Below are 23,453 nucleotides of genomic sequence, written 5' to 3'. Positions count from 1 at the left end.
ATTTCACAGTCATCTTCGTCTGATAAGACATAGGGACGCTGAAAGGCGAGCAGCAGATGCAGTGAAGTACCACACACATTTCTTCTGATTCCATCATCGTAAGAAGCAAACATGTCGACTCGATTCATGTAATATTGACTTCGCTTTCTCTAGAAAACCTTTGCTATATCGATGCCACGTGCAACTCGTGTGCAGAGAACGAGACACAAGAAGGAGTGAGCCTCTCTACCATGTGAGAGGCAGTATCTAGCAGATACACACGCTAAAACATTTGACTTGCGTTAGCTCATAAATTGCTACACGTAATTGTCTGCAAGCTAAAATGGACACATCTGCACTGCCCAGAGAGGCGACACTTGCACTCACACCTGGTGGACGGCAGTGTGACGAGGCGATGAGCTGTGGCTTCTGGGTGCGACTGTAGCGCTGCAGCCAATAATACTGCACATTGCCGGCGACCCACGTGTTTAGTAGTGACGCAACTGCTAGAATGCAGCTGAACGCCCATCTTTTGAGAGCTACAAAATTTCCGCAGTCGGCAGGACTCGAACCTACGCTCCCAGAGGGAATCTGATTTCAAGTCAGACGCCTTAACCACTCGGCCACGACTGCCGGTAGCAGTAGCGTCTTCCGACACGTGAAAGTGCACCTTTAGAAGCAATCCAATGGCAGAAAGCGGCGTGGCCTCACTCTTTTCTGTAGTGTTTCCATTGCCAGCACATTAGCCGTTACGAAAGTGTATTAATTTTCGCCTAGACATGGCGTTGAACCCAACACCCTTTGGTTGAAAATCAAACGCTCTACCGACTGAGCTATCGTACAGCTGCGTGGCGTGCGAGTGATTCGCATGACGTAATTACTGGCTTATGGCTCCAATGGCGACTTCACCGACTTCCCACTGACGCACCGCTGACGCTAGTTTTCTGTCGTCTTAAGTGGTCGACATACTTGCAAGTAGCTGCGAGATCTTAAGAAAAGAAACGCTGCACCATTGCTTTTTCCGCACTCGAATGACTGAATTGCGATTCTTAAAAAAGAGAGAAATGAATGTTGGCTCTGTCCAACGCTTCCAAGCACGTCTGTGTACTCACGAACTCGGCGTCGACGCGAGAAAATGACGGGAGCGCACTCGTGGGCCTGCGACGGCTTTCTGCAGTCCCAGCGTCAGTGAGAGGAAAACCGGTAGCCACAGTAAGCAGCAGCCGTCGCGACACTCAGTATTGTTAAACGGAAATTTTCGTCTTGTTGAAGATGGCGCCATCGGTTTGCAACCGCGTTCACGTGTGTGAAAATATTTGCTCCTCTTTACGCAAAATCGCACGCAGCCGGTAGGATTCGAACCTACGCTCCCAGAGGGAATCTGATTTCGAGTCAGACGCCTTAACCACTCGGCCACGACTGCCCGTAGGTCGAGGTTCTCCGACACATGCAACTTCTACGGTTTAAAGCTATGTGGCATCAGAAAACGGCGTAGCTGCATTCTTTTCCGTAGTGTTTCCACCGCTACCAGAGGAATCGCTACCAAAGTATTAAAATTTCCGCCCGAACAGGGACTTGAACCCTGGACCCTTAGGTTAAAAGCCTAATGCTCTACCGACTGAGCTATCCGGGCTCACACGACAATAGAGAACATCCCACGATGCACAGCTGTACATTGACTCATGTCCTTCACAGCTGTGCTATCGCTGCATGGAGCTGTTACTAATTAAACGTCGCCTGAATGCTGTCTACAAACGTGTCGCGCTAAGCTCGTAGCAGACTATCGAAGAATGCTGACACACAATGCAAAAACAAACCGCAGCAGTCGTTAGGTCTCATACGTTGGAGTAGAGGATTTACGTGTTTTGTCGACACTCACTGAGTAATTGGAAATTTCACAAGCATTTCGAATGCAATGCTTCCCACGTTTTCGCTCATTTCACGGTTCCGTTGGAGACGTTCTTCACCTCCTGACACAAAAAAAGGAACGCAGTCGGTAGGACTTTTCGTATTTTCTTACTTCTCAGGCAGTTGCCTACTGTGTTCCTCTTACGGCAAGCACTAGACAACCTGAACAGTTACAGGATAGAGTCATTTTTGTTATCGGCTGTACCTACATCATCACAGACTCGGAGCAATTCCATTGGCATCAGCTTCAAAACATACGCTTGCCGAAACCCGGGATCGAACCAGGGACCTTTAGATCTTCAGTCTAACGCTCTCCCAACTGAGCTATTTCGGCTCACACGTAAGTCCGCAGATTTGCGCGTCTTCGTTAACCTCTGAATCGCCGCCAATTTCACAGTCATCTTCGTCTGATAAGACATAGGGACGCTGAAAGGCGAGCAGCAGATGCAGTGAAGTACCACACACATTTCTTCTGATTCCATCATCGTAAGAAGCAAACATGTCGACTCGATTCATGTAATATTGACTTCGCTTTCTCTAGAAAACCTTTGCTATATCGATGCCACGTGCAACTCGTGTGCAGAGAACGAGACACAAGAAGGAGTGAGCCTCTCTACCATGTGAGAGGCAGTATCTAGCAGATACACACGCTAAAACATTTGACTTGCGTTAGCTCATAAATTGCTACACGTAATTGTCTGCAAGCTAAAATGGACACATCTGCACTGCCCAGAGAGGCGACACTTGCACTCACACCTGGTGGACGGCAGTGTGACGAGGCGATGAGCTGTGGCTTCTGGGTGCGACTGTAGCGCTGCAGCCAATAATACTGCACATTGCCGGCGACCCACGTGTTTAGTAGTGACGCAACTGCTAGAATGCAGCTGAACGCCCATCTTTTGAGAGCTACAAAATTTCCGCAGTCGGCAGGACTCGAACCTACGCTCCCAGAGGGAATCTGATTTCAAGTCAGACGCCTTAACCACTCGGCCACGACTGCCGGTAGCAGTAGCGTCTTCCGACACGTGAAAGTGCACCTTTAGAAGCAATCCAATGGCAGAAAGCGGCGTGGCCTCACTCTTTTCTGTAGTGTTTCCATTGCCAGCACATTAGCCGTTACGAAAGTGTATTAATTTTCGCCTAGACATGGCGTTGAACCCAACACCCTTTGGTTGAAAATCAAACGCTCTACCGACTGAGCTATCGTACAGCTGCGTGGCGTGCGAGTGATTCGCATGACGTAATTACTGGCTTATGGCTCCAATGGCGACTTCACCGACTTCCCACTGACGCACCGCTGACGCTAGTTTTCTGTCGTCTTAAGTGGTCGACATACTTGCAAGTAGCTGCGAGATCTTAAGAAAAGAAACGCTGCACCATTGCTTTTTCCGCACTCGAATGACTGAATTGCGATTCTTAAAAAAGAGAGAAATGAATGTTGGCTCTGTCCAACGCTTCCAAGCACGTCTGTGTACTCACGAACTCGGCGTCGACGCGAGAAAATGACGGGAGCGCACTCGTGGGCCTGCGACGGCTTTCTGCAGTCCCAGCGTCAGTGAGAGGAAAACCGGTAGCCACAGTAAGCAGCAGCCGTCGCGACACTCAGTATTGTTAAACGGAAATTTTCGTCTTGTTGAAGATGGCGCCATCGGTTTGCAACCGCGTTCACGTGTGTGAAAATATTTGCTCCTCTTTACGCAAAATCGCACGCAGCCGGTAGGATTCGAACCTACGCTCCCAGAGGGAATCTGATTTCGAGTCAGACGCCTTAACCACTCGGCCACGACTGCCCGTAGGTCGAGGTTCTCCGACACATGCAACTTCTACGGTTTAAAGCTATGTGGCATCAGAAAACGGCGTAGCTGCATTCTTTTCCGTAGTGTTTCCACCGCTACCAGAGGAATCGCTACCAAAGTATTAAAATTTCCGCCCGAACAGGGACTTGAACCCTGGACCCTTAGGTTAAAAGCCTAATGCTCTACCGACTGAGCTATCCGGGCTCACACGACAATAGAGAACATCCCACGATGCACAGCTGTACATTGACTCATGTCCTTCACAGCTGTGCTATCGCTGCATGGAGCTGTTACTAATTAAACGTCGCCTGAATGCTGTCTACAAACGTGTCGCGCTAAGCTCGTAGCAGACTATCGAAGAATGCTGACACACAATGCAAAAACAAACCGCAGCAGTCGTTAGGTCTCATACGTTGGAGTAGAGGATTTACGTGTTTTGTCGACACTCACTGAGTAATTGGAAATTTCACAAGCATTTCGAATGCAATGCTTCCCACGTTTTCGCTCATTTCACGCTTCCGTTGGAGACGTTCTTCACCTCCTGACACAAAAAAAGGAACGCAGTCGGTAGGACTTTTCGTATTTTCTTACTTCTCAGGGAGTTGCCTACTGTGTTCCTCTTACGGCAAGCACTAGACAACCTGAACAGTTACAGGATAGAGTCATTTTTGTTATCGGCTGTACCTACATCATCACAGACTCGGAGCAATTCCATTGGCATCAGCTTCAAAACATACGCTTGCCGAAACCCGGGATCGAACCAGGGACCTTTAGATCTTCAGTCTAACGCTCTCCCAACTGAGCTATTTCGGCTCACACGTAAGTCCGCAGATTTGCGCGTCTTCGTTAACCTCTGAATCGCCGCCAATTTCACAGTCATCTTCGTCTGATAAGACATAGGGACGCTGAAAGGCGAGCAGCAGATGCAGTGAAGTACCACACACATTTCTTCTGATTCCATCATCGTAAGAAGCAAACATGTCGACTCGATTCATGTAATATTGACTTCGCTTTCTCTAGAAAACCTTTGCTATATCGATGCCACGTGCAACTCGTGTGCAGAGAACGAGACACAAGAAGGAGTGAGCCTCTCTACCATGTGAGAGGCAGTATCTAGCAGATACACACGCTAAAACATTTGACTTGCGTTAGCTCATAAATTGCTACACGTAATTGTCTGCAAGCTAAAATGGACACATCTGCACTGCCCAGAGAGGCGACACTTGCACTCACACCTGGTGGACGGCAGTGTGACGAGGCGATGAGCTGTGGCTTCTGGGTGCGACTGTAGCGCTGCAGCCAATAATACTGCACATTGCCGGCGACCCACGTGTTTAGTAGTGACGCAACTGCTAGAATGCAGCTGAACGCCCATCTTTTGAGAGCTACAAAATTTCCGCAGTCGGCAGGACTCGAACCTACGCTCCCAGAGGGAATCTGATTTCAAGTCAGACGCCTTAACCACTCGGCCACGACTGCCGGTAGCAGTAGCGTCTTCCGACACGTGAAAGTGCACCTTTAGAAGCAATCCAATGGCAGAAAGCGGCGTGGCCTCACTCTTTTCTGTAGTGTTTCCATTGCCAGCACATTAGCCGTTACGAAAGTGTATTAATTTTCGCCTAGACATGGCGTTGAACCCAACACCCTTTGGTTGAAAATCAAACGCTCTACCGACTGAGCTATCGTACAGCTGCGTGGCGTGCGAGTGATTCGCATGACGTAATTACTGGCTTATGGCTCCAATGGCGACTTCACCGACTTCCCACTGACGCACCGCTGACGCTAGTTTTCTGTCGTCTTAAGTGGTCGACATACTTGCAAGTAGCTGCGAGATCTTAAGAAAAGAAACGCTGCACCATTGCTTTTTCCGCACTCGAATGACTGAATTGCGATTCTTAAAAAAGAGAGAAATGAATGTTGGCTCTGTCCAACGCTTCCAAGCACGTCTGTGTACTCACGAACTCGGCGTCGACGCGAGAAAATGCACTCGTGGGCCTGCGACGGCTTTCTGCAGTCCCAGCGTCAGTGAGAGGAGAACCGGTAGCCACAGAAAGCAGCGGCCGTCGCGACACTCAGTATTGTTAAACGGAAATTTTCGTCTTGTTGAAGATGGCGCCATCGGTTTGCAACCGCGTTCACGTGTGTGAAAATATTTGCTCCTCTTTACGCAAAATCGCACGCAGCCGGTAGGATTCGAACCTACGCTCCAAGAGGGAATCTGATTTCGAGTCAGACGCCTTAACCACTCGGCCACGACTGCCCGTAGGTCGAGGTTCTCCGACACATGCAACTTCTACGGTTTAAAGCTCTGTGGCATCAGAAAACGGCGTAGCTGCATTCTTTTCCGTAGTGTTTCCACCGCTACCAGAGGAATCGCTACCAAAGTATTAAAATTTCCGCCCGAACAGGGACTTGAACCCTGGACCCTTAGGTTAAAAGCCTAATGCTCTACCGACTGAGCTATCCGGGCTCACACGACAGTAGAGAACATCCCACGATGCACAGCTGTACATTGACTCATGTCCTTCACAGCTGTGCTATCGCTGCATGGAGCTGTTACTAATTAAACGTCGCCTGAATGCTGTCTACAAACGTGTCGCGCTAAGCTCGTAGCAGACTATCGAAGAATGCTGACACACGATGCAAAAACGAACTGCAGCAGTCGTTAGGTCTCATACGTTGGAGTAGAGGATTTACGTGTTTTGTCGACACTCACTGAGTAATTGGAAATTTCACAAGCACTTCGAATGCAATGCTTCCCACGTTTTCGCTCATTTCACGGTTCCGTTGGAGACGTTCTTCACCTCCTGACACAAAAAAGGAACGCAGTTGGTAGGACTTTTCGTATTTTCTTACTTCTCAGGGAGTTGCCTACTGTGTTCCTCTTACGGCAAGCACTAGACAACCTGAACAGTTACAGGATAGAGTCATTTTTGTTCTCGGCTGTACTTACATCATCACAGACTCGGAGCAATTCCATTGGCATCAGCTTCAAAACATACGCTTGCCGAAACCCGGGATCAAACCAGGGACCTTTAGATCTTCAGTGTAACGCTCTCCCAACTGAGCCATTTCGGCTCACACGTAAGTCCGCAGATTTGCGCGTCTTCGTTAACCTCTGAATCGCCGCCAATTTCAGTCATCTTCGTCTGATAAGACATAGGGACGCTGAAAGGCGAGCAGCAGATGCAGTGAAGTACCACACACATTTCTTCTGATTCCATCATCGTAAGAAGCAAACATGTCGACTCGATTCATGTAATATTGACTTCGCTGGCTCTAGAAAACCTTTGCTATATCGATGCCACGTGCAACTCGTGTGCAGAGAACGAGACACAAGAAGGAGTGAGCCTCTCTACCATGTGAGAGGCAGTATCTAACAGATACACACGCTAAAACATTTGACTTGCGTTAGCTCATAAATTGCTACACGTAATTGTCTGCAAGCTAAAATGGACACATCTGCACTGCCCAGAGAGGCGACACTTGCACTGACACCTGGTGGACGGCAGTGTGACGTGGCGATGAGCTGTGGCTTCTGGGTGCGACTGTAGCGCTGCAGCCAATAACACTGCACATTGCCGGCGACCCACGTGTTTAGTAGTGACGCAACTGCTAGGATGCAGCTGAACGTCCATCTTTTGAGAGCTAGAAAATTTCCGCAGTCGGCAGGACTCGAACCTACGCTCCCAGAGGGAATCTGATTTCAAGTCAGACGCCTTAACCACTCGGCCACGACTGTCGGTAGCAGTAGCGTCTTCCGACAAGTGAAAGTGCACCTTTAGAAGCAATCCAATGGCAGAAAGCGGCGTGGCCTCACTCTTTTCTGTAGTGTTTCCATTGCCAGCACATTAGCCGTTACGAAAGTGTATTAATTTTCGCCTAGACATTGCCTTGATCCCAACACCCTTTGGTTGAAAATCAAACGCTCTACCGACTGAGCTATCGTACAGCTGCGTGGCGTGCGAGTCATTCGTATGACGTAATTACTGGCTTGTGGCTCCAATGGCGACTTCACCGACTTCCCACTGACGCACCGCTGACGCTAGTTTTCTGTCGTCTTAAGTGGTCGACATACTTGCAAGTAGCTGCGAGATCTTAAGAAAAGAAACGCTGCACCATTGCTTTTGCTGCACTCGAATGACTGAATTGCGATTCTTGAAAAAGAGAGAAATGAATGTTGGCTCTGTCCAACGCTTCCAAGCACGTCTGTGTACTCACGAACTCGGCGTCGACGCGAGAAAATGACAGGAGCGCACTCGTGGGCCTGCGACGGCTTTCTGCAGTCCCAGCGTCAGTGAGAGGAGAACCGGTAGCCACAGAAAGCAGCGGCCGTCGCGACACTCAGTATTGTTAAACGGAAATTTTCGTCTTGTTGAAGATGGCGCCATCGGTTTGCAACCGCGTTCACGTGTGTGAAAATATTTGCTCCTCTTTACGCAAAATCGCACGCAGCCGGTAGGATTCGAACCTACGCTCCAAGAGGGAATCTGATTTCGAGTCAGACGCCTTAACCACTCGGCCACGACTGCCCGTAGGTCGAGGTACTCCGACACATGCAACTTCTACGGTTTAAAGCTCTGTGGCATCAGAAAACGGCGTAGCTGCATTCTTTTCCGTAGTGTTTCCACCGCTACCAGAGGAATCGCTACCAAAGTATTAAAATTTCCGCCCGAACAGGGACTTGAACCCTGGACCCTTAGGTTAAAAGCCTAATGCTCTACCGACTGAGCTACCCGGGCTCACACGACAGTAGAGAACATCCCACGATGCACAGCTGTACATTGACTCATGTCCTTCACAGCTGTGCTATCGCTGCATGGAGCTGTTACTAATTAAACGTCGCCTGAATGCTGTCTACAAACGTGTCGCGCTAAGCTCGTAGCAGACTATCGAAGAATGCTGACACACGATGCAAAAACGAACTGCAGCAGTCGTTAGGTCTCATACGTTGGAGTAGAGGATTTACGTGTTTTGTCGACACTCACTGAGTAATTGGAAATTTCACAAGCACTTCGAATGCAATGCTTCCCACGTTTTCGCTCATTTCACGGTTCCGTTGGAGACGTTCTTCACCTCCTGACACAAAAAAGGAACGCAGTTGGTAGGACTTTTCGTATTTTCTTACTTCTCAGGGAGTTGCCTACTGTGTTCCTCTTACGGCAAGCACTAGACAACCTGAACAGTTACAGGATAGAGTCATTTTTGTTCTCGGCTGTACTTACATCATCACAGACTCGGAGCAATTCCATTGGCATCAGCTTCAAAACATACGCTTGCCGAAACCCGGGATCAAACCAGGGACCTTTAGATCTTCAGTGTAACGCTCTCCCAACTGAGCCATTTCGGCTCACACGTAAGTCCGCAGATTTGCGCGTCTTCGTTAACCTCTGAATCGCCGCCAATTTCAGTCATCTTCGTCTGATAAGACATAGGGACGCTGAAAGGCGAGCAGCAGATGCAGTGAAGTACCACACACATTTCTTCTGATTCCATCATCGTAAGAAGCAAACATGTCGACTCGATTCATGTAATATTGACTTCGCTGGCTCTAGAAAACCTTTGCTATATCGATGCCACGTGCAACTCGTGTGCAGAGAACGAGACACAAGAAGGAGTGAGCCTCTCTACCATGTGAGAGGCAGTATCTAACAGATACACACGCTAAAACATTTGACTTGCGTTAGCTCATAAATTGCTACACGTAATTGTCTGCAAGCTAAAATGGACACATCTGCACTGCCCAGAGAGGCGACACTTGCACTGACACCTGGTGGACGGCAGTGTGACGTGGCGATGAGCTGTGGCTTCTGGGTGCGACTGTAGCGCTGCAGCCAATAACACTGCACATTGCCGGCGACCCACGTGTTTAGTAGTGACGCAACTGCTAGGATGCAGCTGAACGTCCATCTTTTGAGAGCTAGAAAATTTCCGCAGTCGGCAGGACTCGAACCTACGCTCCCAGAGGGAATCTGATTTCAAGTCAGACGCCTTAACCACTCGGCCACGACTGTCGGTAGCAGTAGCGTCTTCCGACAAGTGAAAGTGCACCTTTAGAAGCAATCCAATGGCAGAAAGCGGCGTGGCCTCACTCTTTTCTGTAGTGTTTCCATTGCCAGCACATTAGCCGTTACGAAAGTGTATTAATTTTCGCCTAGACATTGCCTTGATCCCAACACCCTTTGGTTGAAAATCAAACGCTCTACCGACTGAGCTATCGTACAGCTGCGTGGCGTGCGAGTCATTCGTATGACGTAATTACTGGCTTGTGGCTCCAATGGCGACTTCACCGACTTCCCACTGACGCACCGCTGACGCTAGTTTTCTGTCGTCTTAAGTGGTCGACATACTTGCAAGTAGCTGCGAGATCTTAAGAAAAGAAACGCTGCACCATTGCTTTTGCCGCACTCGAATGACTGAATTGCGATTCTTGAAAAAGAGAGAAATGAATGTTGGCTCTGTCCAACGCTTCCAAGCACGTCTGTGTACTCACGAACTCGGCGTCGACGCGAGAAAATGACAGGAGCGCACTCGTGGGCCTGCGACGGCTTTCTGCAGTCCCAGCGTCAGTGAGAGGAGAACCGGTAGCCACAGAAAGCAGCGGCCGTCGCGACACTCAGTATTGTTAAACGGAAATTTTCGTCTTGTTGAAGATGGCGCCATCGGTTTGCAACCGCGTTCACGTGTGTGAAAATATTTGCTCCTCTTTACGCAAAATCGCACGCAGCCGGTAGGATTCGAACCTACGCTCCAAGAGGGAATCTGATTTCGAGTCAGACGCCTTAACCACTCGGCCACGACTGCCCGTAGGTCGAGGTTCTCCGACACATGCAACTTCTACGGTTTAAAGCTCTGTGGCATCAGAAAACGGCGTAGCTGCATTCTTTTCCGTAGTGTTTCCACCGCTACCAGAGGAATCGCTACCAAAGTATTAAAATTTCCGCCCGAACAGGGACTTGAACCCTGGACCCTTAGGTTAAAAGCCTAATGCTCTACCGACTGAGCTATCCGGGCTCACACGACAGTAGAGAACATCCCACGATGCACAGCTGTACATTGACTCATGTCCTTCACAGCTGTGCTATCGCTGCATGGAGCTGTTACTAATTAAACGTCGCCTGAATGCTGTCTACAAACGTGTCGCGCTAAGCTCGTAGCAGACTATCGAAGAATGCTGACACACGATGCAAAAACAAACTGCAGCAGTCGTTAGGTCTCATACGTTGGAGTAGAGGATTTACGTGTTTTGTCGACACTCACTGAGTAATTGGAAATTTCACAAGCACTTCGAATGCAATGCTTCCCACGTTTTCGCTCATTTCACGGTTCCGTTGGAGACGTTCTTCACCTCCTGACACAAAAAAGGAACGCAGTTGGTAGGACTTTTCGTATTTTCTTACTTCTCAGGGAGTTGCCTACTGTGTTCCTCTTACGGCAAGCACTAGACAACCTGAACAGTTACAGGATAGAGTCATTTTTGTTCTCGGCTGTACTTACATCATCACAGACTCGGAGCAATTCCATTGGCATCAGCTTCAAAACATACGCTTGCCGAAACCCGGGATCAAACCAGGGACCTTTAGATCTTCAGTGTAACGCTCTCCCAACTGAGCCATTTCGGCTCACACGTAAGTCCGCAGATTTGCGCGTCTTCGTTAACCTCTGAATCGCCGCCAATTTCAGTCATCTTCGTCTGATAAGACATAGGGACGCTGAAAGGCGAGCAGCAGATGCAGTGAAGTACCACACACATTTCTTCTGATTCCATCATCGTAAGAAGCAAACATGTCGACTCGATTCATGTAATATTGACTTCGCTGGCTCTAGAAAACCTTTGCTATATCGATGCCACGTGCAACTCGTGTGCAGAGAACGAGACACAAGAAGGAGTGAGCCTCTCTACCATGTGAGAGGCAGTATCTAACAGATACACACGCTAAAACATTTGACTTGCGTTAGCTCATAAATTGCTACACGTAATTGTCTGCAAGCTAAAATGGACACATCTGCACTGCCCAGAGAGGCGACACTTGCACTGACACCTGGTGGACGGCAGTGTGACGTGGCGATGAGCTGTGGCTTCTGGGTGCGACTGTAGCGCTGCAGCCAATAACACTGCACATTGCCGGCGACCCACGTGTTTAGTAGTGACGCAACTGCTAGGATGCAGCTGAACGTCCATCTTTTGAGAGCTAGAAAATTTCCGCAGTCGGCAGGACTCGAACCTACGCTCCCAGAGGGAATCTGATTTCAAGTCAGACGCCTTAACCACTCGGCCACGACTGTCGGTAGCAGTAGCGTCTTCCGACAAGTGAAAGTGCACCTTTAGAAGCAATCCAATGGCAGAAAGCGGCGTGGCCTCACTCTTTTCTGTAGTGTTTCCATTGCCAGCACATTAGCCGTTACGAAAGTGTATTAATTTTCGCCTAGACATTGCCTTGATCCCAACACCCTTTGGTTGAAAATCAAACGCTCTACCGACTGAGCTATCGTACAGCTGCGTGGCGTGCGAGTCATTCGTATGACGTAATTACTGGCTTGTGGCTCCAATGGCGACTTCACCGACTTCCCACTGACGCACCGCTGACGCTAGTTTTCTGTCGTCTTAAGTGGTCGACATACTTGCAAGTAGCTGCGAGATCTTAAGAAAAGAAACGCTGCACCATTGCTTTTGCCGCACTCGAATGACTGAATTGCGATTCTTGAAAAAGAGAGAAATGAATGTTGGCTCTGTCCAACGCTTCCAAGCACGTCTGTGTACTCACGAACTCGGCGTCGACGCGAGAAAATGACAGGAGCGCACTCGTGGGCCTGCGACGGCTTTCTGCAGTCCCAGCGTCAGTGAGAGGAGAACCGGTAGCCACAGAAAGCAGCGGCCGTCGCGACACTCAGTATTGTTAAACGGAAATTTTCGTCTTGTTGAAGATGGCGCCATCGGTTTGCAACCGCGTTCACGTGTGTGAAAATATTTGCTCCTCTTTACGCAAAATCGCACGCAGCCGGTAGGATTCGAACCTACGCTCCAAGAGGGAATCTGATTTCGAGTCAGACGCCTTAACCACTCGGCCACGACTGCCCGTAGGTCGAGGTACTCCGACACATGCAACTTCTACGGTTTAAAGCTCTGTGGCATCAGAAAACGGCGTAGCTGCATTCTTTTCCGTAGTGTTTCCACCGCTACCAGAGGAATCGCTACCAAAGTATTAAAATTTCCGCCCGAACAGGGACTTGAACCCTGGACCCTTAGGTTAAAAGCCTAATGCTCTACCGACTGAGCTAACCGGGCTCACACGACAGTAGAGAACATCCCACGATGCACAGCTGTACATTGACTCATGTCCTTCACAGCTGTGCTATCGCTGCATGGAGCTGTTACTAATTAAACGTCGCCTGAATGCTGTCTACAAACGTGTCGCGCTAAGCTCGTAGCAGACTATCGAAGAATGCTGACACACGATGCAAAAACGAACTGCAGCAGTCGTTAGGTCTCATACGTTGGAGTAGAGGATTTACGTGTTTTGTCGACACTCACTGAGTAATTGGAAATTTCACAAGCACTTCGAATGCAATGCTTCCCACGTTTTCGCTCATTTCACGGTTCCGTTGGAGACGTTCTTCACCTCCTGACACAAAAAAGGAACGCAGTTGGTAGGACTTTTCGTATTTTCTTACTTCTCAGGGAGTTGCCTACTGTGTTCCTCTTACGGCAAGCACTAGACAACCTGAACAGTTACAGGATAGAGTCATTTTTGTTCTCGGCTGTACTTACATCATCACAGACTCGGAGCAATTCCATTGGCATCAGCTTCAAAACATACGCTTGCCGAAACCCGGGATCAAACCAGGGACCTTTAGATCTTCAGTGTAACGCTCTCCCAACTGAGCCATTTCGGCTCACACGTAAGTCCGCAGATTTGCGCGTCTTCGTTAACCTCTGAATCGCCGCCAATTTCAGTCATCTTCGTCTGATAAGACATAGGGACGCTGAAAGGCGAGCAGCAGATGCAGTGAAGTACCACACACATTTCTTCTGATTCCATCATCGTAAGAAGCAAACATGTCGACTCGATTCATGTAATATTGACTTCGCTGGCTCTAGAAAACCTTTGCTATATCGATGCCACGTGCAACTCGTGTGCAGAGAACGAGACACAAGAAGGAGTGAGCCTCTCTACCATGTGAGAGGCAGTATCTAACAGATACACACGCTAAAACATTTGACTTGCGTTAGCTCATAAATTGCTACACGTAATTGTCTGCAAGCTAAAATGGACACATCTGCACTGCCCAGAGAGGCGACACTTGCACTGACACCTGGTGGACGGCAGTGTGACGTGGCGATGAGCTGTGGCTTCTGGGTGCGACTGTAGCGCTGCAGCCAATAACACTGCACATTGCCGGCGACCCACGTGTTTAGTAGTGACGCAACTGCTAGGATGCAGCTGAACGTCCATCTTTTGAGAGCTAGAAAATTTCCGCAGTCGGCAGGACTCGAACCTACGCTCCCAGAGGGAATCTGATTTCAAGTCAGACGCCTTAACCACTCGGCCACGACTGTCGGTAGCAGTAGCGTCTTCCGACAAGTGAAAGTCCAACTTTAGAAGCAATCCAATGGCAGAAAGCGGCGTGGCCTCACTCTTTTCTGTAGTGTTTCCATTGCCAGCACATTAGCCGTTACGAAAGTGTATTAATTTTCGCCTAGACATTGCCTTGATCCCAACACCCTTTGGTTGAAAATCAAACGCTCTACCGACTGAGCTATCGTACAGCTGCGTGGCGTGCGAGTCATTCGTATGACGTAATTACTGGCTTGTGGCTCCAATGGCGACTTCACCGACTTCCCACTGACGCACCGCTGACGCTAGTTTACTGTCGTCTTAAGTGGTCGACATACTTGCAAGTAGCTGCGAGATCTTAAGAAAAGAAACGCTGCACCATTGCTTTTGCCGCACTCGAATGACTGAATTGCGATTCTTAAAAAAGAGAGAAATGAATGTTTGCTCTGTCCAACGCTTCCAAGCACGTCTGTGTACTCACGAACTCGGCGTCGACGCGAGAAAATGACGGCAGCGCACTCGTGGGCCTGCGACGGCTTTCTGCAGTCCCAGCGTCAGTGAGAGGTGAACCGGTAGCCACAGAAAGCAGCGGCCGCCGCGACACTCAGTACTGTAAAACGGAAATTTTCGTCTTGTTGAGGATGGCGTCACGTGTGTGAAAATATTTGCTCCTGTTTATGCAAAATCGCACGCAGCCGGTAGGATTCGAACCTACGCTCCCACAGGGAATCTGATTTCGAGTCAGACGCCTTAACTACTCGGCCACGACTGCCGTAGTTCGGGATTTTCTCCCGAAACATGCAACTGATACGGTTTAAAGCACTGTGGCGTCAGAAAACGGCGTAGCTGCATTCTTTTCCGTAGTGTTTCCACCGCTACCAGAGGAATCGCTACCAAAGTATTAAAATCTCCGCCAGGAACAGGGACTTGAACCCTGGACCCTTAGGTTAAAAGCCTAATGCTCTACCGACTGAGCTATCCGGGCTCACATGACGTTAGAGATCGTCCCACGATGCACAGCTATACATTGACTCATGTCCTTCACAGTTGTGCTATCGCTGCATCGAGCTGTTACTAATTAAACGTCGCCTGAATGCTGTCTACAAACGTGTCGCGCTATGCTCGTAGCAGACTATCTAAGAATGCTGACACACGATGCAAAAACAAACCGCAGCAGTCGTTAGGTCTCATACGTTGGAGTAGAGGATTTACGTGTTTTGTCGACACTCACTGGGCAATTGGAAAATTCACAAGTATTTCGAATGCAATGCTTCCCACGTTTTCGCTCATTTCACGGTTCCGTTGGAGACGTTCTTTACCTCCTGACACAAAAAAGGGAACGCAGTCGGTAGGACTTTTCGTATTTTCTTACTTCTCAGGGAGTTGCCTACTGTGTTCCTCTTACGGCAAGCACTAGACAACCTGAACAGTTACAGGACAGAGTCATTTTTGTTCTCGGCTGTACTTACATCATCACAGACTCGGAGCAATTCCATTGGCATCAGCTTCAAAACAAACACTTGCCGAAACCCGGGATCGAACCAGGGACCTTTAGATCTTCAGTCTAACGCTCTCCCAACTGAGCTATTTCGGCTCACACCTATGTCTGCACAATTGCGCGTCTTCGTTAAACTTCTGAATCGCCGCCAATTTCACAGTCATCTTCGTCTGATAAGACACAGGGAGGCTGGAAGGCGAGCAGCAGATGCAGTGAAGTACCACACACATTTCTTCTGATTCCATCATCGTAAGAAGCAAACATGTCGACTCGATTCATGTAATATCGACTTCGCTGGCGCTAGAAAACCTTTGCTATATCGATGCCACGTGCAACTCGTGTGCAGAGAACGAGACACAAGAAGGAGTGAGTCTCTCCACTATGTGAGAGCCAGTATCTAGCAGAAACACACGCTAAAACATTTGACTTGCGTTAGCTCATAAATTGCTACACGTCACCGTCTGCAAGCTAAAATGGACACATCTGCACTGCCCAGAGAGGCGACACTTGCACTGACACTTGGTGGACGGCAGTGAGACGAGGAGATGAGCTGTGGCTTCTGGGAGCGACTGTAGCGCTGCACCAAAGAACACTGCACATTGCTGGAGACCCACGTGTTTAGTAGAGACGCAACTGCTAGGATGCAGCTGAACGTCCATCTTCTGAGAGCGAGAAAATTTTCGCAGTCGGCAGGACTCGAACCTACGCTCCCAGAGGGAATCTGATTTCAAGTCAGACGCCTTAACCACTCGGCCACGACTGCCGGTGGCAATAGCGTCTTCCGACAAGTGAAAGTCCAACTTTAGAAGCAATCCAATGGCAGAAAGCTGCGTGGCCTAATTCTTTTCTGTAGTGTTTCCATTGCCAGCACATTAGCCGTTACGAAATTGTATTAATTTTCGCCTAGACATGGCCTTGAACCCAACACCCTTTGGTTGAAAATCAAACGCTCTACCGACTGAGCTATCGTACAGCTGCGTTGCGTGCGAGTGATTCGCATGACGTAATTACTGGCTTGTGGCTCCAATGGCGACTTCACCGACTTCCCACTGACGCACCGCTGACGCTAGTTTACTGTCGTCTTAAGTGGTCGACATACTTGCAAGTAGCTGCGACATCTTAAGAAAAGAAACGCTGCACCATTGCTTTTGCCGCACTCGAATGACTGAATTGCGATTCTTAAAAAAGAGAGAAATGAATGTTTGCTCTGTCCAACGCTTCCAAGCACGTCTGTGTACTCACGAACTCGGCGTCGACGCGAGAAAATGACAGGAGCGCACTCGTGGGCCTGCGACGGCTTTCTGCAGTCGCAGCGTCAGTGAGAGGAGAACCGGTAGCCACAGTAAGCAGCAGCCGTCGCGACACTCAGTATTGTTAAACGGAAATTTTCGTCTTGTTGAAGATGGCGCCATCGGTTTGCAACCGCGTTCACGTGTGTGAAAATATTTGCTCCTCTTTACGCAAAATCGCACGCAGCCGGTAGGATTCGAACCTACGCTCCCAGGGGGAATCTGATTTCGAGTCAGACGCCTTAACCACTCGGCCACGACTGCCCGTAGGTCGAGGTTCTCCGACACATGCAACTTCTACGGTTTAAAGCTATGTGGCATCAGAAAACGGCGTAGCTGCATTCTTTTCCGTAGTGTTTCCACCGCTACCAGAGGAATCGCTACCAAAGTATTAAAATTTCCGCCCGAACAGGGACTTGAACCCTGGACCCTTAGGTTAAAAGCCTAATGCTCTACCGACTGAGCTATCCGGGCTCACACGACAGCAGAGAACATCCCACGATGCACAGCTGTACATTGACTCATGTCCTTCACAGCTGTGCTATCGCTGCATGGAGCTGTTACTAATTAAACGTCGCCTGAATGCTGTCTACAAACGTGTCGCGCTAAGCTCGTAGCAGACTATCGAAGAATGCTGACACACAATGCAAAAACAAACCGCAGCAGTCGTTAGGTCTCATACGTTGGAGTAGAGGATTTACGTGTTTTGTCGACACTCACTGAGTAATTGGAAATTTCACAAGCATTTCGAATGCAATGCTTCCCACGTTTTCGCTCATTTCACGGTTCCGTTGGAGACGTTCTTCACCTCCTGACACAAAAAAAGGAACGCAGTCGGTAGGACTTTTCGTATTTTCTTACTTCTCAGGGAGTTGCCTACTGTGTTCCTCTTACGGCAAGCACTAGACAACCTGAACAGTTACAGGATAGAGTCATTTTTGTTATCGGCTGTACCTACATCATCACAGACTCGGAGCAATTCCATTGGCATCAGCTTCAAAACATACGCTTGCCGAAACCCGGGATCGAACCAGGGACCTTTAGATCTTCAGTCTAACGCTCTCACAACTAAGCTATTTCGGCTCACACGTAAGTCCGCAGATTTGCGCGTCTTCGTTAACCTCTGAATCGCCGCCAATTTCACAGTCATCTTCGTCTGATAAGACATAGGGACGCTGAAAGGCGAGCAGCAGATGCAGTGAAGTACCACACACATTTCTTCTGATTCCATCATCGTAAGAAGCAAACATGTCGACTCGATTCATGTAATATTGACTTCGCTTTCTCTAGAAAACCTTTGCTATATCGATGCCACGTGCAACTCGTGTGCAGAGAACGAGACACAAGAAGGAGTGAGCCTCTCTACCATGTGAGAGGCAGTATCTAGCAGATACACACGCTAAAACATTTGACTTGCGTTAGCTCATAAATTGCTACACGTAATTGTCTGCAAGCTAAAATGGACACATCTGCACTGCCCAGAGAGGCGACACTTGCACTCACACCTGGTGGACGGCAGTGTGACGAGGCGATGAGCTGTGGCTTCTGGGTGCGACTGTAGCGCTGCAGCCAATAATACTGCACATTGCCGGCGACCCACGTGTTTAGTAGTGACGCAACTGCTAGAATGCAGCTGAACGCCCATCTTTTGAGAGCTACAAAATTTCCGCAGTCGGCAGGACTCGAACCTACGCTCCCAGAGGGAATCTGATTTCAAGTCAGACGCCTTAACCACTCGGCCACGACTGCCGGTAGCAGTAGCGTCTTCCGACACGTGAAAGTGCACCTTTAGAAGCAATCCAATGGCAGAAAGCGGCGTGGCCTCACTCTTTTCTGTAGTGTTTCCATTGCCAGCACATTAGCCGTTACGAAAGTGTATTAATTTTCGCCTAGACATGGCGTTGAACCCAACACCCTTTGGTTGAAAATCAAACGCTCTACCGACTGAGCTATCGTACAGCTGCGTGGCGTGCGAGTGATTCGCATGACGTAATTACTGGCTTATGGCTCCAATGGCGACTTCACCGACTTCCCACTGACGCACCGCTGACGCTAGTTTTCTGTCGTCTTAAGTGGTCGACATACTTGCAAGTAGCTGCGAGATCTTAAGAAAAGAAACGCTGCACCATTGCTTTTTCCGCACTCGAATGACTGAATTGCGATTCTTAAAAAAGAGAGAAATGAATGTTGGCTCTGTCCAACGCTTCCAAGCACGTCTGTGTACTCACGAACTCGGCGTCGACGCGAGAAAATGACGGGAGCGCACTCGTGGGCCTGCGACGGCTTTCTGCAGTCGCAGCGTCAGTGAGAGGAGAACCGGTAGCCACAGTAAGCAGCAGCCGTCGCGACACTCAGTATTGTTAAACGGAAATTTTCGTCTTGTTGAAGATGGCGCCATCGGTTTGCAACCGCGTTCACGTGTGTGAAAATATTTGCTCCTCTTTACGCAAAATCGCACGCAGCCGGTAGGATTCGAACCTACGCTCCCAGGGGGAATCTGATTTCGAGTCAGACGCCTTAACCACTCGGCCACGACTGCCCGTAGGTCGAGGTTCTCCGACACATGCAACTTCTACGGTTTAAAGCTATGTGGCATCAGAAAACGGCGTAGCTGCATTCTTTTCCGTAGTGTTTCCACCGCTACCAGAGGAATCGCTACCAAAGTATTAAAATTTCCGCCCGAACAGGGACTTGAACCCTGGACCCTTAGGTTAAAAGCCTAATGCTCTACCGACTGAGCTATCCGGGCTCACACGACAGCAGAGAACATCCCACGATGCACAGCTGTACATTGACTCATGTCCTTCACAGCTGTGCTATCGCTGCATGGAGCTGTTACTAATTAAACGTCGCCTGAATGCTGTCTACAAACGTGTCGCGCTAAGCTCGTAGCAGACTATCGAAGAATGCTGACACACAATGCAAAAACAAACCGCAGCAGTCGTTAGGTCTCATACGTTGGAGTAGAGGATTTACGTGTTTTGTCGACACTCACTGAGTAATTGGAAATTTCACAAGCATTTCGAATGCAATGCTTCCCACGTTTTCGCTCATTTCACGGTTCCGTTGGAGACGTTCTTCACCTCCTGACACAAAAAAAGGAACGCAGTCGGTAGGACTTTTCGTATTTTCTTACTTCTCAGGGAGTTGCCTACTGTGTTCCTCTTACGGCAAGCACTAGACAACCTGAACAGTTACAGGATAGAGTCATTTTTGTTATCGGCTGTACCTACATCATCACAGACTCGGAGCAATTCCATTGGCATCAGCTTCAAAACATACGCTTGCCGAAACCCGGGATCGAACCAGGGACCTTTAGATCTTCAGTCTAACGCTCTCCCAACTGAGCTATTTCGGCTCACACGTAAGTCCGCAGATTTGCGCGTCTTCGTTAACCTCTGAATCGCCGCCAATTTCACAGTCATCTTCGTCTGATAAGACATAGGGACGCTGAAAGGCGAGCAGCAGATGCAGTGAAGTACCACACACATTTCTTCTGATTCCATCATCGTAAGAAGCAAACATGTCGACTCGATTCATGTAATATTGACTTCGCTTTCTCTAGAAAACCTTTGCTATATCGATGCCACGTGCAACTCGTGTGCAGAGAACGAGACACAAGAAGGAGTGAGCCTCTCTACCATGTGAGAGGCAGTATCTAGCAGATACACACGCTAAAACATTTGACTTGCGTTAGCTCATAAATTGCTACACGTAATTGTCTGCAAGCTAAAATGGACACATCTGCACTGCCCAGAGAGGCGACACTTGCACTCACACCTGGTGGACGGCAGTGTGACGAGGCGATGAGCTGTGGCTTCTGGGTGCGACTGTAGCGCTGCAGCCAATAATACTGCACATTGCCGGCGACCCACGTGTTTAGTAGTGACGCAACTGCTAGAATGCAGCTGAACGCCCATCTTTTGAGAGCTACAAAATTTCCGCAGTCGGCAGGACTCGAACCTACGCTCCCAGAGGGAATCTGATTTCAAGTCAGACGCCTTAACCACTCGGCCACGACTGCCGGTAGCAGTAGCGTCTTCCGACACGTGAAAGTGCACCTTTAGAAGCAATCCAATGGCAGAAAGCGGCGTGGCCTCACTCTTTTCTGTAGTGTTTCCATTGCCAGCACATTAGCCGTTACGAAAGTGTATTAATTTTCGCCTAGACATGGCGTTGAACCCAACACCCTTTGGTTGAAAATCAAACGCTCTACCGACTGAGCTATCGTACAGCTGCGTGGCGTGCGAGTGATTCGCATGACGTAATTACTGGCTTATGGCTCCAATGGCGACTTCACCGACTTCCCACTGACGCACCGCTGACGCTAGTTTTCTGTCGTCTTAAGTGGTCGACATACTTGCAAGTAGCTGCGAGATCTTAAGAAAAGAAACGCTGCACCATTGCTTTTTCCGCACTCGAATGACTGAATTGCGATTCTTAAAAAAGAGAGAAATGAATGTTGGCTCTGTCCAACGCTTCCAAGCACGTCTGTGTACTCACGAACTCGGCGTCGACGCGAGAAAATGACGGGAGCGCACTCGTGGGCCTGCGACGGCTTTCTGCAGTCGCAGCGTCAGTGAGAGGAGAACCGGTAGCCACAGTAAGCAGCAGCCGTCGCGACACTCAGTATTGTTAAACGGAAATTTTCGTCTTGTTGAAGATGGCGCCATCGGTTTGCAACCGCGTTCACGTGTGTGAAAATATTTGCTCCTCTTTACGCAAAATCGCACGCAGCCGGTAGGATTCGAACCTACGCTCCCAGGGGGAATCTGATTTCGAGTCAGACGCCTTAACCACTCGGCCACGACTGCCCGTAGGTCGAGGTTCTCCGACACATGCAACTTCTACGGTTTAAAGCTATGTGGCATCAGAAAACGGCGTAGCTGCATTCTTTTCCGTAGTGTTTCCACCGCTACCAGAGGAATCGCTACCAAAGTATTAAAATTTCCGCCCGAACAGGGACTTGAACCCTGGACCCTTAGGTTAAAAGCCTAATGCTCTACCGACTGAGCTATCCGGGCTCACACGACAGCAGAGAACATCCCACGATGCACAGCTGTACATTGACTCATGTCCTTCACAGCTGTGCTATCGCTGCATGGAGCTGTTACTAATTAAACGTCGCCTGAATGCTGTCTACAAACGTGTCGCGCTAAGCTCGTAGCAGACTATCGAAGAATGCTGACACACAATGCAAAAACAAACCGCAGCAGTCGTTAGGTCTCATACGTTGGAGTAGAGGATTTACGTGTTTTGTCGACACTCACTGAGTAATTGGAAATTTCACAAGCATTTCGAATGCAATGCTTCCCACGTTTTCGCTCATTTCACGGTTCCGTTGGAGACGTTCTTCACCTCCTGACACAAAAAAAGGAACGCAGTCGGTAGGACTTTTCGTATTTTCTTACTTCTCAGGGAGTTGCCTACTGTGTTCCTCTTACGGCAAGCACTAGACAACCTGAACAGTTACAGGATAGAGTCATTTTTGTTATCGGCTGTACCTACATCATCACAGACTCGGAGCAATTCCATTGGCATCAGCTTCAAAACATACGCTTGCCGAAACCCGGGATCGAACCAGGGACCTTTAGATCTTCAGTCTAACGCTCTCCCAACTGAGCTATTTCGGCTCACACGTAAGTCCGCAGATTTGCGCGTCTTCGTTAACCTCTGAATCGCCGCCAATTTCACAGTCATCTTCGTCTGATAAGACATAGGGACGCTGAAAGGCGAGCAGCAGATGCAGTGAAGTACCACACACATTTCTTCTGATTCCATCATCGTAAGAAGCAAACATGTCGACTCGATTCATGTAATATTGACTTCGCTTTCTCTAGAAAACCTTTGCTATATCGATGCCACGTGCAACTCGTGTGCAGAGAACGAGACACAAGAAGGAGTGAGCCTCTCTACCATGTGAGAGGCAGTATCTAGCAGATACACACGCTAAAACATTTGACTTGCGTTAGCTCATAAATTGCTACACGTAATTGTCTGCAAGCTAAAATGGACACATCTGCACTGCCCAGAGAGGCGACACTTGCACTCACACCTGGTGGACGGCAGTGTGACGAGGCGATGAGCTGTGGCTTCTGGGTGCGACTGTAGCGCTGCAGCCAATAATACTGCACATTGCCGGCGACCCACGTGTTTAGTAGTGACGCAACTGCTAGAATGCAGCTGAACGCCCATCTTTTGAGAGCTACAAAATTTCCGCAGTCGGCAGGACTCGAACCTACGCTCCCAGAGGGAATCTGATTTCAAGTCAGACGCCTTAACCACTCGGCCACGACTGCCGGTAGCAGTAGCGTCTTCCGACACGTGAAAGTGCACCTTTAGAAGCAATCCAATGGCAGAAAGCGGCGTGGCCTCACTCTTTTCTGTAGTGTTTCCATTGCCAGCACATTAGCCGTTACGAAAGTGT

The 23,453-nt window shown here is 49.1% G+C and overlaps 41 non-coding genes across 41 annotated transcripts; all 41 read right to left on the bottom strand.

Moving 5' to 3' along the window:
• Window positions 1-530: 530 nt before the first annotated feature.
• On the bottom strand, window positions 531-612 carry Trnas-uga (transfer RNA serine (anticodon UGA)). The gene has a single exon. It is a non-coding gene; the product is annotated as a tRNA-Ser (tRNA).
• A 708-nt stretch (window positions 613-1,320) lies between these two features.
• Trnas-cga (transfer RNA serine (anticodon CGA)) lies at window positions 1,321-1,402 on the bottom strand. The gene has a single exon. It is a non-coding gene; the product is annotated as a tRNA-Ser (tRNA).
• A 137-nt stretch (window positions 1,403-1,539) lies between these two features.
• On the bottom strand, window positions 1,540-1,612 carry Trnak-uuu (transfer RNA lysine (anticodon UUU)). The gene has a single exon. It is a non-coding gene; the product is annotated as a tRNA-Lys (tRNA).
• Window positions 1,613-2,148: 536 nt separating this feature from the next.
• Window positions 2,149-2,221, bottom strand: Trnaf-gaa (transfer RNA phenylalanine (anticodon GAA)). The gene has a single exon. It is a non-coding gene; the product is annotated as a tRNA-Phe (tRNA).
• Window positions 2,222-2,805: 584 nt separating this feature from the next.
• On the bottom strand, window positions 2,806-2,887 carry Trnas-uga (transfer RNA serine (anticodon UGA)). The gene has a single exon. It is a non-coding gene; the product is annotated as a tRNA-Ser (tRNA).
• Window positions 2,888-3,595: 708 nt separating this feature from the next.
• On the bottom strand, window positions 3,596-3,677 carry Trnas-cga (transfer RNA serine (anticodon CGA)). Its single transcript has one exon. It is a non-coding gene; the product is annotated as a tRNA-Ser (tRNA).
• A 137-nt stretch (window positions 3,678-3,814) lies between these two features.
• Trnak-uuu (transfer RNA lysine (anticodon UUU)) lies at window positions 3,815-3,887 on the bottom strand. The gene has a single exon. It is a non-coding gene; the product is annotated as a tRNA-Lys (tRNA).
• Window positions 3,888-4,423: 536 nt separating this feature from the next.
• On the bottom strand, window positions 4,424-4,496 carry Trnaf-gaa (transfer RNA phenylalanine (anticodon GAA)). Its single transcript has one exon. It is a non-coding gene; the product is annotated as a tRNA-Phe (tRNA).
• A 584-nt stretch (window positions 4,497-5,080) lies between these two features.
• On the bottom strand, window positions 5,081-5,162 carry Trnas-uga (transfer RNA serine (anticodon UGA)). The gene has a single exon. It is a non-coding gene; the product is annotated as a tRNA-Ser (tRNA).
• A 699-nt stretch (window positions 5,163-5,861) lies between these two features.
• Window positions 5,862-5,943, bottom strand: Trnas-cga (transfer RNA serine (anticodon CGA)). Its single transcript has one exon. It is a non-coding gene; the product is annotated as a tRNA-Ser (tRNA).
• A 137-nt stretch (window positions 5,944-6,080) lies between these two features.
• Window positions 6,081-6,153, bottom strand: Trnak-uuu (transfer RNA lysine (anticodon UUU)). The gene has a single exon. It is a non-coding gene; the product is annotated as a tRNA-Lys (tRNA).
• A 535-nt stretch (window positions 6,154-6,688) lies between these two features.
• Trnaf-gaa (transfer RNA phenylalanine (anticodon GAA)) lies at window positions 6,689-6,761 on the bottom strand. Its single transcript has one exon. It is a non-coding gene; the product is annotated as a tRNA-Phe (tRNA).
• Window positions 6,762-7,343: 582 nt separating this feature from the next.
• Window positions 7,344-7,425, bottom strand: Trnas-uga (transfer RNA serine (anticodon UGA)). The gene has a single exon. It is a non-coding gene; the product is annotated as a tRNA-Ser (tRNA).
• A 708-nt stretch (window positions 7,426-8,133) lies between these two features.
• Window positions 8,134-8,215, bottom strand: Trnas-cga (transfer RNA serine (anticodon CGA)). Its single transcript has one exon. It is a non-coding gene; the product is annotated as a tRNA-Ser (tRNA).
• A 137-nt stretch (window positions 8,216-8,352) lies between these two features.
• On the bottom strand, window positions 8,353-8,425 carry Trnak-uuu (transfer RNA lysine (anticodon UUU)). The gene has a single exon. It is a non-coding gene; the product is annotated as a tRNA-Lys (tRNA).
• Window positions 8,426-8,960: 535 nt separating this feature from the next.
• Trnaf-gaa (transfer RNA phenylalanine (anticodon GAA)) lies at window positions 8,961-9,033 on the bottom strand. Its single transcript has one exon. It is a non-coding gene; the product is annotated as a tRNA-Phe (tRNA).
• Window positions 9,034-9,615: 582 nt separating this feature from the next.
• On the bottom strand, window positions 9,616-9,697 carry Trnas-uga (transfer RNA serine (anticodon UGA)). The gene has a single exon. It is a non-coding gene; the product is annotated as a tRNA-Ser (tRNA).
• A 708-nt stretch (window positions 9,698-10,405) lies between these two features.
• On the bottom strand, window positions 10,406-10,487 carry Trnas-cga (transfer RNA serine (anticodon CGA)). The gene has a single exon. It is a non-coding gene; the product is annotated as a tRNA-Ser (tRNA).
• A 137-nt stretch (window positions 10,488-10,624) lies between these two features.
• Window positions 10,625-10,697, bottom strand: Trnak-uuu (transfer RNA lysine (anticodon UUU)). Its single transcript has one exon. It is a non-coding gene; the product is annotated as a tRNA-Lys (tRNA).
• A 535-nt stretch (window positions 10,698-11,232) lies between these two features.
• Window positions 11,233-11,305, bottom strand: Trnaf-gaa (transfer RNA phenylalanine (anticodon GAA)). The gene has a single exon. It is a non-coding gene; the product is annotated as a tRNA-Phe (tRNA).
• Window positions 11,306-11,887: 582 nt separating this feature from the next.
• Window positions 11,888-11,969, bottom strand: Trnas-uga (transfer RNA serine (anticodon UGA)). Its single transcript has one exon. It is a non-coding gene; the product is annotated as a tRNA-Ser (tRNA).
• A 708-nt stretch (window positions 11,970-12,677) lies between these two features.
• On the bottom strand, window positions 12,678-12,759 carry Trnas-cga (transfer RNA serine (anticodon CGA)). Its single transcript has one exon. It is a non-coding gene; the product is annotated as a tRNA-Ser (tRNA).
• Window positions 12,760-12,896: 137 nt separating this feature from the next.
• Window positions 12,897-12,969, bottom strand: Trnak-uuu (transfer RNA lysine (anticodon UUU)). Its single transcript has one exon. It is a non-coding gene; the product is annotated as a tRNA-Lys (tRNA).
• A 535-nt stretch (window positions 12,970-13,504) lies between these two features.
• Window positions 13,505-13,577, bottom strand: Trnaf-gaa (transfer RNA phenylalanine (anticodon GAA)). Its single transcript has one exon. It is a non-coding gene; the product is annotated as a tRNA-Phe (tRNA).
• Window positions 13,578-14,159: 582 nt separating this feature from the next.
• Trnas-uga (transfer RNA serine (anticodon UGA)) lies at window positions 14,160-14,241 on the bottom strand. Its single transcript has one exon. It is a non-coding gene; the product is annotated as a tRNA-Ser (tRNA).
• Window positions 14,242-14,929: 688 nt separating this feature from the next.
• On the bottom strand, window positions 14,930-15,011 carry Trnas-cga (transfer RNA serine (anticodon CGA)). Its single transcript has one exon. It is a non-coding gene; the product is annotated as a tRNA-Ser (tRNA).
• A 139-nt stretch (window positions 15,012-15,150) lies between these two features.
• Window positions 15,151-15,224, bottom strand: Trnak-uuu (transfer RNA lysine (anticodon UUU)). Its single transcript has one exon. It is a non-coding gene; the product is annotated as a tRNA-Lys (tRNA).
• A 536-nt stretch (window positions 15,225-15,760) lies between these two features.
• Window positions 15,761-15,833, bottom strand: Trnaf-gaa (transfer RNA phenylalanine (anticodon GAA)). Its single transcript has one exon. It is a non-coding gene; the product is annotated as a tRNA-Phe (tRNA).
• A 585-nt stretch (window positions 15,834-16,418) lies between these two features.
• Window positions 16,419-16,500, bottom strand: Trnas-uga (transfer RNA serine (anticodon UGA)). The gene has a single exon. It is a non-coding gene; the product is annotated as a tRNA-Ser (tRNA).
• Window positions 16,501-17,208: 708 nt separating this feature from the next.
• Window positions 17,209-17,290, bottom strand: Trnas-cga (transfer RNA serine (anticodon CGA)). The gene has a single exon. It is a non-coding gene; the product is annotated as a tRNA-Ser (tRNA).
• Window positions 17,291-17,427: 137 nt separating this feature from the next.
• Trnak-uuu (transfer RNA lysine (anticodon UUU)) lies at window positions 17,428-17,500 on the bottom strand. The gene has a single exon. It is a non-coding gene; the product is annotated as a tRNA-Lys (tRNA).
• Window positions 17,501-18,036: 536 nt separating this feature from the next.
• Trnaf-gaa (transfer RNA phenylalanine (anticodon GAA)) lies at window positions 18,037-18,109 on the bottom strand. The gene has a single exon. It is a non-coding gene; the product is annotated as a tRNA-Phe (tRNA).
• Window positions 18,110-18,693: 584 nt separating this feature from the next.
• On the bottom strand, window positions 18,694-18,775 carry Trnas-uga (transfer RNA serine (anticodon UGA)). The gene has a single exon. It is a non-coding gene; the product is annotated as a tRNA-Ser (tRNA).
• A 708-nt stretch (window positions 18,776-19,483) lies between these two features.
• On the bottom strand, window positions 19,484-19,565 carry Trnas-cga (transfer RNA serine (anticodon CGA)). The gene has a single exon. It is a non-coding gene; the product is annotated as a tRNA-Ser (tRNA).
• Window positions 19,566-19,702: 137 nt separating this feature from the next.
• Window positions 19,703-19,775, bottom strand: Trnak-uuu (transfer RNA lysine (anticodon UUU)). Its single transcript has one exon. It is a non-coding gene; the product is annotated as a tRNA-Lys (tRNA).
• Window positions 19,776-20,311: 536 nt separating this feature from the next.
• Window positions 20,312-20,384, bottom strand: Trnaf-gaa (transfer RNA phenylalanine (anticodon GAA)). The gene has a single exon. It is a non-coding gene; the product is annotated as a tRNA-Phe (tRNA).
• Window positions 20,385-20,968: 584 nt separating this feature from the next.
• Trnas-uga (transfer RNA serine (anticodon UGA)) lies at window positions 20,969-21,050 on the bottom strand. Its single transcript has one exon. It is a non-coding gene; the product is annotated as a tRNA-Ser (tRNA).
• Window positions 21,051-21,758: 708 nt separating this feature from the next.
• On the bottom strand, window positions 21,759-21,840 carry Trnas-cga (transfer RNA serine (anticodon CGA)). Its single transcript has one exon. It is a non-coding gene; the product is annotated as a tRNA-Ser (tRNA).
• Window positions 21,841-21,977: 137 nt separating this feature from the next.
• Trnak-uuu (transfer RNA lysine (anticodon UUU)) lies at window positions 21,978-22,050 on the bottom strand. The gene has a single exon. It is a non-coding gene; the product is annotated as a tRNA-Lys (tRNA).
• Window positions 22,051-22,586: 536 nt separating this feature from the next.
• Trnaf-gaa (transfer RNA phenylalanine (anticodon GAA)) lies at window positions 22,587-22,659 on the bottom strand. Its single transcript has one exon. It is a non-coding gene; the product is annotated as a tRNA-Phe (tRNA).
• Window positions 22,660-23,243: 584 nt separating this feature from the next.
• Window positions 23,244-23,325, bottom strand: Trnas-uga (transfer RNA serine (anticodon UGA)). The gene has a single exon. It is a non-coding gene; the product is annotated as a tRNA-Ser (tRNA).
• Between the last annotated feature and the right edge of the window lie 128 nt (window positions 23,326-23,453).

This window comes from Schistocerca gregaria, unplaced genomic scaffold (assembly GCF_023897955.1).
Source record: "Schistocerca gregaria isolate iqSchGreg1 unplaced genomic scaffold, iqSchGreg1.2 ptg000318l, whole genome shotgun sequence".
In the NCBI taxonomy this organism is placed as follows: Eukaryota; Metazoa; Arthropoda; class Insecta; order Orthoptera; family Acrididae; genus Schistocerca; species Schistocerca gregaria.
This window is presented reverse-complemented; position numbering and strand designations above follow the sequence as displayed.